Genomic DNA, 16,063 nt, shown 5'->3' with positions numbered 1-16,063 from the left:
TCAAGGCATAAACTGTCAATTGATAATTCTGTTTGAAAAAGTTGATGGGTCTTTCCTGATGTTCCTCTCATGAATAATCAGAAACTTGATTGAGTTAGACAAGTTCTGAAAAGTAGTGCTACTGAAGACAATCTAATAGTAATGTTACATTCATGTGCAGTAAGATGTCATTTTGATTCTAAGTTATCCATTCTCAGTGTAGGAATGGCCCTATGCAGTTAATCCCTTCTCTGATCTCAGGAGCTTGTTGCTCTCTTACAGCTTTGCTTTTTCTAGAATGTCACCAGTTGGAGTCATACAGTGTGTAGCATTTGTGTTTGACTTTTCAATTGTCATAGTTCAACATAATGTTTTGAGCTTCGGCCATATCATGTGTGGTTTGTTCATATTCATGCTGTGTTATCTGTTGTAGGAACATACGACTGACCCGTTCTGTTTATGGACATCTGAACTTCCATGCCTTGTGAGCTGTGCTCCCCTGACCACTCTTATGTGTCTTTGTGGACACATGTGTGTGTGTCTTCCAGTTACATACACAATGGAGGCACACAATGTGAAGACACAAAGTAAGCACATCAGCCTATCTTCAGGATACAAACACGAGCTTTACGCTTAAATAGAGAAGGAATTTGAGCCAGAGATAAAAATGTATGAATAATTATTAAAAAGCCCAGGTCAAAGTATGGCCTGGTTGTTCATTACTGAGGGTTATCATTGACTCAGAATAAGCAAGTCATTGTTGCCTGGTAGGTGGTCTGTCCTGTGGAAGTTCTGCTGTTCTTTTTCTTAGAGGAAGTTTTCTATGTCCTTTCTTGTAAAGTTGTTATCAAACAGTACTGTCCTTCCTGGAATCAAAGGTGGCTCTAGAGAGAACGATTTAGAACAAAAGACACTGATACAAAATGGAGACTGGGTACCTATCTTTTAGTGAGGTATCTGTTAGTATAGAAACTTTGGAGGATGCCACATTCAATCTTTAAAATCTCTTATCCTAAAATGCATATCTCAGGACTGTTTAGGAAATTGGAACATTTTCCCTTATTACACATGCTATAGTTAAAGAAAATCTTATATTTAAATGACACCACAACTAGCCCAATATGTATCCTTGGTAACAAACTATATATATATTTGACACTGACTACTTTTAGAAATATAAATAGACATTCAGATCCTTTTAAGAGGAATTGTCAGAGGCAGAGAAAAAAGGTTGTCTCATAAATATTTTCCATTGATAACTGAAAGTCTCCATGCAGTATTGTTAGATCCTCTGATAACACCACAATGTAAGAAACCACATGATGCATAAAATTTTTCCCTGATGTCTTTACTGAGGCAAATCAAGATCACAGAGAAAAATAAGTCATCAAGGGGAGAATTGCTGTCAGGTTAGTGGTGCTCTTTATCAGAAACTTACCATAGGGTAACTGACCTTCTAATCTGTAATTTATTATGGGGTTGTCCCTGATACTTCTTGTCACTAACCTCTGTTACAAGTGCTCAGGTAAGAAATAACTAATCCCTAACCATTTTAAATGCCGTGAGTTTTTACCTTCCTTATGGTATACAGAATTGTCCATGATCTTCTAGTTATTGGGAAGTGATTAGACCCTGGACCATTGTCATTTTTATTGATTTTGAGACTCCATTTTAGAATCAGATATTTTGCTACCACCAATCTAGAATGGATTCAACTTACAAATCATAGCATTCAACTGGAATTAAACTATATATCCAGGTAGAGTTGTAGGTTATGTCAATGTTGAAATGCTTAATTGGCCTAGTAGAACAATTTGTATTCTGCAACATATCTGTGCATGTTTTCTCACAGGTTCTCTGAAAGAGAATAGAGCATTGACTGTGCATTGCTAACAACCACATGGGAGAAAAAATGGTCCACGTGGACAGCAAACAATCTGATATTCAATATCCTCAAGGTTATTGAATATATATGTCCAGGTGTATATGTCTGGTTATTTACATGTTTTCCAAAGGAATTCTGTGTAGGTCTTGCCTAATATAATGAGAGTAGAAACTGCCACATTCACTCATGAAAAGCTTCTTTATTTTCATATATATTCTTCAAATATATATATTTTTAAGAATGTTTTCTCATAGCTACATTTCCCTGTTTGAGGCAAATATGTGGAGAAAACACATATATGCTTGATATTCCTTATCAATGAAAACATTTTCTTCTATTTTCATACATAGAAATTATGTATATAAGCTCCAAATGATAGTGGCAAAAGCAGAGATCCACATGATGTTCATAATATCTATCTATTCCTGCAATCTCAACCAAGGAATATTTTCAGGAATTTTATCTGGAAAGTATTAGGACCCTTATAGTCTCTGTTCATAGAATTTTGGAATTATCCAAGTATTGTACCTGCATCCTAAAATGAAACTCTGGCCTAGAATATTACATCAGGTAGCACCAGATGTTTACCAAGTTGGATTACCATATCTTAAAAAGAGACAGTAAGCATGACACTGAGTCAATAAAGTTTCTTGTGCATTATGCCTGGTATTCAGACACATGCTGCTGTGGGCCTATGTGACATCATAGAACTTCTGCTTATAAAAAACATAGCCAAGGGATGATTCTGGCTCTAAACTTCCCTGTCACACATTTTGGTTTTTGGCTACATCAAAACAGACAGTTTTGTCATTAATTGTATTAACTAAGGGTTAAACATTTTAAGTAACATTAAAATTTATTTTGAATACCTGTAATTTGAGGGAAAGACTTTATTGTACTCCCTTGTAATTGCAATGGTCCTGTCAGCCCAGAAAGAAGCATAGGTGGTTTTTTTTGTTATTATATTTCTTTTGCAGGTGACCAGACAGGATATTATGGTCGCTTCTGTTGATCCCATCAATGTATAATTAATCTAAGTAACTAGGTAGAGCTCAAGATTACCTTAACAATGATTTTGTGGACATAAAAATGCAAATGTCTTTGAAACATGATTGTATCTACAGGCATGTTTATTTATATGTTTTTAGGTTTTCTTGAAGACCACTCAAAAAAGCAGAAAAGATTCTTTACAGAAGATTCCTAATAACCAAGGGAGTGAAAAACTGTTGCCATCACAGTGCACATTATTGCATCTTGAATATGCAGGTAGGTGAAGTGGCTGTGCCTAGTTGGTGTCACATGTTGTTGTTTTTCTCTTTTCTTTTGCTTGCTCCAGTCTTGCTTAATGTACAGGTGTGAGGTGAAGCCACATCCAGTCATGCGATACCTTTCAATTTTCACATAAATTTAAGAGATAATTATAAGACTTATCTATTTCCCCAATAATTTTGCCATACATGCCTCCACTCCAATTACCTGTCTAGGATTTATAGGAAGTATCACAAACCATTACATGCTTCCTGAGGGAAAATGTGAATTTAATACTCACACAGGTAGAGGTGTAAGTGATTCCATTTAATTTTAATTGTGTCCATTGCTAAGAAGTTTTGTGTGGAATATTATAGGCTTCCTGTCAAGAATGTAAGAGTATTTTTAGAATGTAGTGTGGGTGAGCCTCTGTATGTATGCATTAATTGAAGATGGATTGTGAATTGATATAATGACATTAGGAATTTATGAATGTATGTGTCAAGTGACACATGTAACAATTAACAATTTGGCTTTGCATATTGTCTTTCTAAAAGGCAGATAAAGATTCCAAATTTACTCACAGAAATTTTCAAGAATAAAATATCTCCAAAATGCGTAAGCACTGATATGGGACTCAATCAAAGTGTAGGCATATTACCTTCATCTACTAATCTCAGGAAGGAGGACATTCTGAAATCCTTCCTTAAAATGCTTTTGATATATGTCCCCTAATAAGAATCCTTTGATCCCTAAGAATTATAACAAGTATGCATTTTTAATTTTTCTCTGGCCAGCAAATTGATGTTAAAACTGTCAATGCTGAGAGGTTAAGATGTCACTTGCTTCATTGTCATTGTTGTTGAGCTGCCTACACAAGAGAAAGCTTAGTATATTTTCCAAGTTTTCACTCTAAAAAATGATGGGCATTTCTGATATTCCTTTTAACTCTGAGATAACTCATGAGTGTAGGTATAATTTAAGTGACACTTCTTTACAGTCCTGTGCAAGGGAAGAGGAAAATGTCCTGCTTTAGAAAACTGTACCCTACAACACCGTATTTTTTTTTCCTGTTCTAGTCATGAGAATTCAGAGAACTTTAGAGGATTGTGGATGAAACCTTATTTATGAGTAAATATTAAGTAGCAAATTGAATATTTGTCAGTGGAGACAATCTGATGTTAAATATCCTGATAGGTGAGAACATATTGCTCTTGTGGTATTCATTGTTCCTTCTGATTTCCATTGGAGGCCATGTAGCTCCTGATGTAATGCCCATGAAAAGTCTGTCTTCATGTCCTTCATGTTTTTCATCCAAAATCACTTTTGGGTATCTGCCTCATTCCTAGATTGCTAGGAACATTCCTAGTACAGTCCACACTTGGGCCACTCAACTCTCCACAGGTTGGAGAAAATTGAGAAGAATGTCACAATATCTAACATATTTCTGAAAAAGAAATTCCCAAGCAGCAAATTTATATCTTCCATAATCTAAGAGATGGGAGAAAGCAAGACTTCTGATCCCTTTCTGGCAATTGCAATAATGATTAAAAGCACGAAGTTAAAATATTAACTTGTTTTATCTCTATTCCAAACATTTTGTTGTTTCCATCATTATACCTAACACCAAGCCTGTAGTCTGCCAATCCTTGGACACAAATAACTTTCATAATTCTAATATTCACAATGATTCTCCAGTTTCCTTGATTTACTTTATAGAGTTCACTTTGAAAACAAAATTATAAATTGCCTGGCTGTTTACTTTTATATGGTATTTTAAATCATATTTTCCCATTAGATTTATTTAACTTAGGAAAAATTTTTATACATGTGTATAAGCTGCAATTATAGGGTTAACATATGAAGCCCATTCTGTCCTGGTATATTATTTCTCTCTTCTCCTTTCTTATTTATACTGACATAATTTTGAGGTTCATGGTCATTTTAAAGCTCTGTTAGCTTGACCAGCCTTAGATAAACTGTAACATTCCATGGCTTTTCCATTCATATGAAACCAAAAACAATTATGTAAGAATTCTTTGTAAAAGCCAAGCAATATTTGCCACACAAAGAACACATTGTGGAATGCTATCCTCTCCCATCGCTGTCCTGTAATGAGATGCCAAGATGGCCAGCAAATGAGGTTCACACATGGCAGCCATTGCTTTCTTCACCAATCTCTGCTTTCAATTATCATGTTAAAAAGATGACCAAAGCTATTTATCCTTAAATTTCACTTAAAAATATTAAATACTTGGAAAAAAATCACACCTTAATGTTTACATTTCTTGAGGAACATATGCATCAATCCTGTCCAACTTATCCAAGGCAACTTCCTACTCATTGTTTCAACACAAAGAAATACTTATCATAAAGATCAGATTTTCCCAAGAACATTTTTTAATTGCAACAAATGAGGTATCAACACAGTACCCAAAATACAGGATCTCTAAATTCATTTTAAAAAGGCTTACCTACTTAAAAAATAGTCCTATTAGTCTATGTAGACTATTATTACAGACCAAATATCCTATAAATTGTAAATCTTAATAATATCTGTTTTAATATTCAAAAAGGTATTTTTTCATAAATTTAAAATCTTGCTCTGTGGTGACCATCTTAGCTTTCAAGGTTTCTCTCATTGTGCCTTTTTACTACACTCCTGATTATAAAGAAATTCCATTTGGCCTAAAAATCGGCCCTAGTTGGAATGAAGGAACACACACTCACCAGTCTCTAATGATGTTAGTAAATACTCTCTAAACTATTAAAGTCATTCCTTTTCAAATACCATAGTCTTGGACTTCTGATTAAAATAAAATTCTAGTAAAAATCTTATTTTCTTGTGTTTGGTTCTCATTTCTTTTTTCCTTCTTTCCTTTTGCCTCTACTCTTTTCTTCTTTCTTTCTTTGCTGCATTTTTTAGTTTCCTCCAGACAGTGACAGGAAATCCAAACAACATGAGAAGTGTTGTCATTCCTAACAATGCTCAGTTAAAACGTATATTAAAGCATTAGATTTAAACACTAATTTTATAGAGTTAATCTTTTACTATAATTCAATTTCCCTTAATAAAACAACAATAAAAACAACTGGCCTTTATATTAAAGCCTAATATTTGCTATTTTGAGAAATTATACCTATTTCATAAAATTTCTGAAAATTTTGGAATAAATTCCTATATATACCTTTGTGACATTATATGGAAACTCTAAAGTGAAAAAGAGTAAAGAAAATATTATAAGGCCTCATCCACATTTGCAAATCCATAATTTGGACAGTGACTCAGTACTGTGCTGAGGCTATTAAGGCCAAAGAGCCAAACACATCAGGAAAAAAAAGTTATGGGTCCCAAGAGTAACTCTAGTTTAAATATTAATATGTAAAGTACTTTTAAATACTAATTTTAATTTATAAAGTTATATAATTACATGTCAAATTTAAAACATAAAGAAATCAACACATAGGGCCATTAAATATAAAATGTTCTGAAACATTTCTGAATTAAAAAATAAAAATCTTACCAGGATCTAGACCAACTGGCAAAGATTTAAAAATTATACTAATATCACTCCTAATTGAACAAAAGGACAGACAATTTTAAAAATATTCTTCATAGTCTGTTGTTACCAAATATCATTTACAAATTGGCAAATGAGGCACTGAGACTTCAAACTCTATGTAAAATTAATAATTTACCTCATTGGTTTTTGAACAACCAACTTGTAATTTTAAAAACAATAGAAGGTTAAAATAGGACCATTATAAAAAACAGAAAATGCAATATTGATAAATAAACATCTCAATTTCAAATACAGATAAAAAATAAGTTCCTGCAATACTGGTTATGTATACATAGAAGAATGAAACTAGGCACTTGACTCCCACCCTTTGCAAAAACTAATTTAAATGAGTCAAAGTTCCTAAAGCAAGTTTCTAAATCTTTGAAAATGCTACAAGAGGTTTTTTTTCTTTGGAATGGAGAGACCAGTACTGGGCACAGAATTCATGACCTAAGACTTCCTAGGCAGGCACTCTAACAAATGAGCCACACCAGAAGCCCTGAATTTACAATAGGAAAACAATGGCAGTTGTATGAATAGGCAATTATTTTCTGAACATGAAAATAAGAACTAAAACAGACAAAGGTGATTGCATCACATGCAAAGTTTGATTTTCAAAGTGTCTGAAAATCAAAGGAAACAATTACCACAGTCAAGAGACAGACCACAAAATTTGAAGAAACATTTGACATATATAGAAAAGACAGAGGATTAATATGTAGAATATACATAGAACTCAAAACAATAAACACCAAAGGTGCAAACAACCCTCTTAATAGATTGGCAACTGAATTGAACAGACCATTCTTCAAAGTACTAATGGCCAATAATATATGGAAAAATTCAACATTCTTTTCCATGAAAGAAATAGACATCACTACTCCAATGAGATTCCATGTATCCCTGCCAGAATGCAATTATCAAGAAAACACACAGCAAATTCTTATGAAAATAGGCTGAAAAGAAACCGACATATGCTATTAGTGGGAATGTAAATAAGTGCCATGGCTATGGAAATCTTTATGAAGGCTCATTAAAAAACAAACAACAACAAAATCTAGCAATTGCCTTGCCTAATGAACCTGCTAAACCACTCTTGAGCATAGATTTAAAAGAGTGTAAATCAACATAAAAGAATGACACGTGTGCATTGACATTGATCACAGCAGTATTCACAATATCCAGATATGAAATCAGCTGAGTTGCCCAATATCAGATGGAATTGAGAGTCATCATGTTGCCTGAGTGAAGCCAAGCTCAAAAAGCCAAAGGTTGTGTGTATTTACTTATATGTGGTTATAGACCTACAATGAGGATGATGATACTAACAATAAGACAAAAGTATAGAAGGGAGACTCTCTAGAAGGATCAGTGGGAGTGTGACGGGAGAAAGGAGAAGTAGGTTACACATACACATGAAGATAGCAAACTGAAACCCAGTAAATATTGTGGAATAAAGGGGGAGAGGAAAGGTGGGTTATAAGGTTGTGTGTAGAGAGGATGAACTTGTTCAGAATACTCTACATGCAATGAAAGAATTGTCACAAAGAAACCCACTTGTACTATTGATGTTTGGTAATAAATACACATAATCTGAGCTCAACTTTTATCATTATAAAAACACATTATAAATACACATTATCTGAGCTCAACTTTTATCATTATAAAAATTTTAATATAAAAAAATTTTCCCACAATGGTTAAGCCCTCATTAAAAAGACCAAAAAAAAACCTCCAAGAAAAAGTTGACTAATCTCTCCTAAAATATTATAAATATAAAAAAGCTGAGACACTGAAAGTCTAATTACATCAAATGAATCACTTATGCTGACAGTGTACTTCCTGTGCCATGAAACAGACAGACAAAAAAAAAATCAGTGTCCTTTTCTTTGGAGAGATGGTTGGTCATTGACCTTCCTCAGAGATGGAAGACCTTAAAGGATGAAGATACCCAGGGCCTCTCTAAACAATCTTTCAAATACATCTTAAAATCTCAGGTCTTTCTAAATATAACAAATACCATGATAAAATTCATTTGAGGATTGGGGCGTAATATTTTCCCTTAGAAAAATCTCTAAGTTACATTTTGCCAAAACAAAGGGAAGATTTAATCTGTTCCTTACCTACTGGTGTAAAAAATGTTAATTTCTCTCTAAAATCTAACAAAAGGGCCAATTCCAGTATTAGTCACAAATATTTTTAATATTTTAGGTGCCAATATGCATCTAACTATTGAACATCATAATAATATTCCTAAGAGTCTAATGAGCCCCCAACATAAAAAAAATTATAACATTTCCAAAAATTCCTTCCTTCCCATAGTCAACAGCACAAACAAAAATAATAAATGAAATAAAATCCTTTTGTCTAAAATACCAAGTTGCCCTACAGAAGAGTATCATCTCAGCCTATTATCACTTACTTTTACAGCTCTTCTCATTATCTTCTTGAAAATCAATATTCTGTTAAGTTGAAATGTAAATCAGAACTACAATCTTCAATTATTAAGTTTAAAGAATATAAATTATTGGTGCATTACCAATATCCTTCTAACTCACCTATTCTCACAAAATAACAAAGAAAATTTATGCAAATCTTTTAAAAACTGCAGTGCCAATTCATCCCACCATCCTTAAGCCCTATAATATTTTGTCTAAAATACATAGAGAAGGTTCTTGTTTTAGCATTATAATTTTTTTAAAAAGCACAGATTTCTACATTCTTCTAATCCAAAATAAAATTTTGCCTTATTTTAAATAAACAAATCCAGACTCTTTGCAAACTATATGCTTAAACAATTTTGCCTCATTTGGAGATAAACTGTCCACATTTTAAAAATATACTATATATAAAAACTAAAATTATGATGCTATGTCAATATTCTCACTCATTAGGTTACTAATTTTCTAATGTATAGCTATACAAAATATGAATAATATCTGAACATACATAAGTAATCAAACTATAGATAATAAAACTTTACAAAATTGCCCATTAACACTATACAGCATTCTAAGCATGAAAAATCATTCAAAATCAAAATAACCATTAACCAGTGTTCAAAATGTGTGCTATCAAAAACAAAAGACCATAATACTTTACAATCACCTAAGATGAAAATTAACAACCATAACACCTTAAAAATGTTGCAAGTTTACAATGACCATTATCTCTCATTAAATCACACTTTAGTCTAACTAAGTCAAAGATACTTTTATTTGAAACAATAAGACTGCTTATATGATAAAATGTACACTGAGAAAATGGGTTAAATTCCTCTTATTAAATATAAAATCATTTTACTACTCAAACTATAAATAAGTATGTGTGTGTTTAAAAACAAATACTTACATCAAATCCTTAATGAAAAAGCTCATAGCAAAATGGGATTGTTATGTGACAACAAACCATGGCCCTGCCTAACCCTAGGTTCAATAGGATAACATACTATCATATTACCCTGTACAGAAAAATGATAAAGACCTCAGAAAACCTAATAACTTACCAGTACTGAATCATAAAAAATAACAGATAGAATCAGGTAACCTCTATTTTCATCCCTCCAGTAACATTTAAAATAAAAAGCAACTAATAAAAACATTCAACAACTTTGCTCAAAAGTTTCCTTTGACTTAGTTCAAGACACATTTCTCTTAAAAAATAAAAATAACAGAATCTAATGTTCCTCAACTAAAATGTCCCTAAACCTTCTTAATGCTGCCTGGGGAGAAGCACTGATAGGCTGATAGAACATAATTAATATGTTCATATTCTAAATATCTCAATGTCAACTGAGTCCTGAAAGACGTTCCCAACCAGAATCAATGTTATGTATAATTTTATACCCAGCATTGATGACCTATAAGTTCATGGTTTACTGGAGACTTTTGGTGAAAATAATGGCTGTAATTATTTTAATGTTTATATCCCTAATATTTTGCTGCTCTTTATGTTGTATTGTCCTCTCTAACATATCACATAAACTCTTGTGAAGTACAAAAACACTCCATATTACTGGTATCATGAGATTTCAGCAACTAACTTGTCTATGTCACCTTTCCAACAAATAGGGTTCAATTGTCAATGCCATTTCAAACAGGTCTGATAATACTTTTCAAGTGAAAAGATGCATTAAAGATAGAAAAATCAACCCTCAAGGTCTCCTTAAGATTAAGGAACTAAATTGATTACAGGGGAATAATAATGCAGGCTTAAAGTGACAGGGAACATTGAACAAATGAAAGCCAAAATAAGGAGTTAGGAGTACAACATAGAACACTGCAATAAAGAAAATTTAAAGAAGACATTGGATGCATTCTCTTCAACACACACCTTCCATTTAGTAACAATACACATTAAGCAATAAAAAATTCCTCTGCCATTGTTCCTGGTAAATAATAGGCTCTGAGGATACCAGGCACACCAATAACTTTAATCTGAAGTTTGTATATAAAAGTTAGAAAATATGGACAGGCATGTCTGAACCTTTTAATTGGTAAGATCTCCCCAGACGCATTGGCTTCACACTTAGATAATAAATAACATCAAAGTATTGCTTAAATAAAAGCAGAATTACAAAGCTACCAGGGACCTAATAGAAAAACACAACTTCAAAAATAGGTTTACATTAAACTCTTTAACCTACATTAAAGCATGAAAGGAATTTTTGTATAAGAAAAAATACTTATGTCTTATTGCCCCAATTCCACTCCATTTGGTCTATGCTTGCTTATTTCCTTAAGAGTCACTGCTTTACTTCATTACTAAATGGTAATGCCACAGTTTTACTTCAGGAATTCTCTTAAAATAGTTTTGTTGGAAACACTGAGGAATAACAAAACATATGGGTAGTAATTTTAACCCCTCTCTGGTGGCAATATTTCAATCTAGCTCATCAGATGTTCAATATCCAGGTAGGAGAAAGCAGTGCCTGTACTTAACTTACTAAATTTTCATACAGCTGTCCTCTTCCTGATTTTGCTAATTTAGGATAACACCACATTCTGTCATTAGATGTCTTCATAATTTTAGAGATAATGTAATAAAACATTAGGAGACACATATTTTTCAAAATTTTTCTCATGCATGCCTATGCAAGCCTAATAATTTCCTAATTGTACTGGCAAAATCCAAATTTTATTTTATACTTGCTGACAGTGTGACATTCAACTTGTAGTGATAGACACAGGAGGAGAAATCTGTGTAATTTTCATTGCTTCCAATTTGAAGAATGTTTAGGCTCTCCTATATTTCCACCTATTTGGCATATAAGCAATGAAAACATGAGTATTTCTGCCTAGAGTTTGATTTTTTGGTATGTCCATATAGATAAATAATATGTCTTTACTTTTGCAGGGTAAAGGAAAAAACATGCATCCAGGTAATATTCCTTGTGCCCATCAATTTGACACTGATTATGGAATCTTACAGTTAACTTCTCAAAACAGTAAGAGTTCCCATTCTAGACTATTTACATGGACCACTGTAGGTATGCAGGTAGTATACATTATTCCAAAATGATGCAAAGTCTTCAGGAATTTTCATATACACAGATAAATGAGACATATATGAATACAATTTCTAACATGTGTTTCTCACAGATGATAGAGCATTTCCTGAAAGAATGTCACGCAAGCATTGCTAATAACCAGGTAGTGATGAGGTCCACATGCAGAGCAGACCTTCTGATATTAAATGTAGGTGAGGTTCAGCAGGATGTGCATGGTGGGTGTTGCCATGCTTTCTGGATGAATCCCATGTGGACATTGACTAACACCCAGGTATGAGGAGGTATCACACTCATTTGTGAAGTGTCCTTATTTTCAGGTATATGTTTGAAGAATATTTTTAAATTCATATACTTCTCCTTTTTGGCCTATATGTAGTGAAAATATGAACAGAAGCATCATGTTCCTAATCAAGAGTAAGAGTCTCAGACTGGAGGTGTGGCTCAAGCAGTAGAATGACAGCTTTGTAAGCTTGAGGCCCTGGGTTCAAACCCTATTCACACCAAAAAAAATCAAGGCCAAGAGTAAGAATTGCATGTATCCTTGCAGACTGATACTGTGTAACTAATGCTCCCAAAAGCTCTTACCAAAAATAAATCCTCAGGTCTAAACATAAAAACACCTAACAGAACCATCACAATTCAGCCTGTTGTCATTCATTTAGAAAGTTCTTCTCATTTCTTTCATGAAAAAACAGTATCATATAAGGTCAAAACAAATGGGAATTAGAAGTACAATTACTGAGTTGATGAAATTTATATCATTGGTGCCATCAAATCTCCTTATTACTCATCTAACAATTTCTAAAATCACATGTGTACACCCTTTTAAGAAATAATTCCCAGACCATAAAATCAAAAATCATAGTACTAGAGAATCTATATTTTGAAATCCAATAAACTTAATATTTGAGAGTCCTTACAAAGCCTAGTCTGCTGAAGCACAACTGTAATCACAACTACTCTGGAAGTGGAGACACAAGAAACAAATTTGAGTTTAACCAAGGCAAGTTACAGATAACTTATTGCAAAATTAAGAAAAATTTTTAAAAAATGGGTTGGTGACATGGCTTCAGTGGTGCTATATATGTTAAGCATAAGCATGAACCCTGAAAAAAATCTATTTCCCCCTACAGCACAAACAAGTTAAAAAAACCAAAACTCTACTGCACCAACTGCTCCCACTATCTCAGCCACTCCCACTACTCCAAGGTCTCCAATGACTTCATTCAATCTTGGTCATAGGAGTCTTCCCATCTCCAGTATCAACTCCTGTCTCAGCATCAGTTTATCAGCCTCAGTTCAGTTATCCTTCCTAAGTAAAGTCATTCCCTACTTAACAACCCATACTAAAGCATCAACCATCCCAAAGCAAATAAAATGTGTCCCCTGAAAAATGAAGTCTATAAGTAAATAACAAAATAATCGCATGCTACTTCTTCTTTAACACAAGTATCTCAATATGAAGCAGGCCTCAACTGATTCTCCAAAGACACGAAAATGTGATAGGTAAATTCAAATCTTTAAAAACTACTTTTAGTCTAACCTAGATAGATTACAAATTGTATTTTCAGTTGACTATATTTTTAAAAGAAACACAAAATATGGACAATGATTAGGAACTATGCAAGCAATATTTGTGTCAAAAAGCCAACAAATCAGTTGAAATAGTTACAGATCACAAGAATGACACAAATTAAAATTATTAACATGACATACGAATTTTAGACCTAAAAAGATACATAATCACCTGTACAACTAAAAAAATAATCAATAAATAGGACCACTAATTCTAATACTTATTTAAAATATAAAAATTATGCTCATTTGGAATTTAAAATAATTCTGATCCTATGCCAACTGACAAAGACCTTAAAAGATATACAAAGAGTAACCCCAATTCAACAAAAGAGCAAACATTTATAACAATGGCATCTTTAATCTGTCAAATACAAATATTGATCACAAATCACAAAAAGAGGTAATGAGATTTTATACTCTACTTAAAAATTAATAATTAGTCTCAGGAATTTTAACGTTTAAAATATTGAACAATTAACTGTTAAAGTAGAAAAATTATTGCAAAAAAAACCCAAATATTTCCAAATTAACAATCACAATTTTAAATATATCCATGAAAAATAACTTCCCAAAACAATGGTTATCTCTATGTAGAAATATCAAACTAGTCCTTTCTAACTCTCACCTTTGCAAAAATCAAGTCAAAGTGGGTCAAAAATCTTACTGTAAGGTCTCAGACTTGAAACTACTACTACAGGGAAACACCAAAAGTTATAGATATATGAAATTATGTTTTGAATGGGACACCAATTACCTAAGAAATAAGAACAAGAAATGATAAAGGGAGTAGAATTAAATGAAAGGGCTTCTGCATATCAGAACAAACAATTATCAGATTCAAGAGACATCTCACAGACTGGGAGAAAGTCTTTGGCAGGTATTCAGTGACTAAAGGGTTAGTATCCAAAATGTACTTAGAGTTCCAAAACCAAACACCGAAAGGACAGACAGTCCAACTAATAAATATTTAGAAGAAGAAAGAGAAATTACTAATACAGGAAGAAATATTCAACATCCTTAGCCATAAAAGAACTACACATCACAAGTACAATGAGTTTGTATCTCCACTCTGTTAGATGGCAAACTTTAAGAAAAAAATAAATTACAAATGCTTTCCAGGATGTAGGATAAATGTAAACGTCATATACTGTCAGTGGGATGTAAATTTGTAGAACCACTGTGGAAATGAGTATGGAGGTTCATCCTAAAACTAAAAGTAGATCTACCTTAGGACTCTGCCATACCTCTGTTGTGCAAAAACCTGAAGGAGAAAAAATCAACATACAGGAGCGACACCTGCATGCCCAAGTTAATTACATCAAGAGTCACACTAACCAAGCTATGCAATCAGCGTAGGTGCCCAACAACTGATGAACAGATAGAAAAAACATGGGATATATACACCATAGAGAGCAGAATATCACAGGTCTTTGGCCATGTGTGCAATTTAGGCCTACTATGATGAGGAAGATAACGATAATGGGAAATAAGTACAGAAGGGTGTTTCTCTGAGGGCATCAGCAGGAGGGAACATGGGGATAGAAGATTGTACTGTGTGAAGAGAAAAAATGCAAATTTTATTCATATATATATATATATATATATATATAACATATGTATATATGAAAATAGTATAATGAACCCCATCAAATGCTGTGTGAAAAAGGAGAGGTGGACAGTGTAGGATTTTAGGGAATATGATAGGAAAGATGACTTATTCAAAGGACTCTGCATGCTACTAAGCTATTGTAAACCCTCTCATAATTTCTCTCTAAAATTTCTTGTTTGACAAAAGTGGCCAAGTCCATTATTAGGCAAAAGTAATTTGACTGCACTGAGGACCACAATACATGTAAATATTCGTCATTCTACATTATTCCTGAGAGCCCTTGCAAGCCCCCAACATAAAAATTTGCTAGGAGTTGGTGGCTTATGTCTGCAATCCTACCTACTGAGGAGGCAGAGATCAGGATTGTTGTTTGAGGCCAGCTCAAGCAAATAATTCACTAGACCCCATCTACAAAATAACCAGGGTGAAATGGACTGGAAGCATGACTTAAGCATTAAACTACCTACTTTAAGAGAATGAAGCCTGAAATTCAAATCTCAGTCCCACCAAAAAGAAATATAAGGTGCCCAACAAGTCTTTCTCTAAAATAATTTAAGTATGATTTAGTTGACATTTTGTAATGAAACTTGTAATATACCCCTACCGAGCAAAACAATAAAAAAATTTCAGGAGTAAAATGAATCCTCAGCTCTAAAACACAAAAGCACCTAAAAGCTCAATAATAATTCAGC

The sequence above is a fragment of the Castor canadensis genome, chromosome 3 (assembly GCF_047511655.1).
Source record: "Castor canadensis chromosome 3, mCasCan1.hap1v2, whole genome shotgun sequence".
NCBI classification, from domain to species: domain Eukaryota; kingdom Metazoa; phylum Chordata; class Mammalia; order Rodentia; family Castoridae; genus Castor; species Castor canadensis.
Note: the sequence above shows the minus strand (reverse complement) of the source record.